This window comes from Eimeria mitis, genomic scaffold (assembly GCF_000499745.2).
Source record: "Eimeria mitis Houghton genomic scaffold, Emh_scaff2050, whole genome shotgun sequence".
Classification (NCBI taxonomy): Eukaryota; Apicomplexa; class Conoidasida; order Eucoccidiorida; family Eimeriidae; genus Eimeria; species Eimeria mitis.
In genome coordinates this window covers 6,024-6,387 of record NW_013570373.1, presented here as the reverse complement: position 1 = coordinate 6,387, position 364 = coordinate 6,024, and positions in this window count along the sequence as shown.

Genomic DNA, 364 nt, shown 5'->3' with positions numbered 1-364 from the left:
GATGTTTTATTGAGTGTCTATGTTCTCCTCAATGCATGCATCGGTGGCTAACAAAGGTTTTATATATCTGCATGTGGGGCTTTCATACAAAACCAGCTGCAGCCAGCTGTGCTGCAACTCACAAAAAACTGCATCCTCTCCCCACCACATATATTCTCTTTATCTTCTTTGCTTATCAGGGGGCCTCAGGAGTAGAGCGGGGCTCTCCTCAGCAGCACTGCAGCAACAGTTTCCTTAGAAAATGTTTTATTTCTCTGTATTGAACCTCTTGGCTCTGTTCAGATACAATCGAGAGCTGTCAATACACCTGAAAGCTACGCACAAACAGATGCAGAGAATCTCACCCCCGCTGCTGAATAGCCTG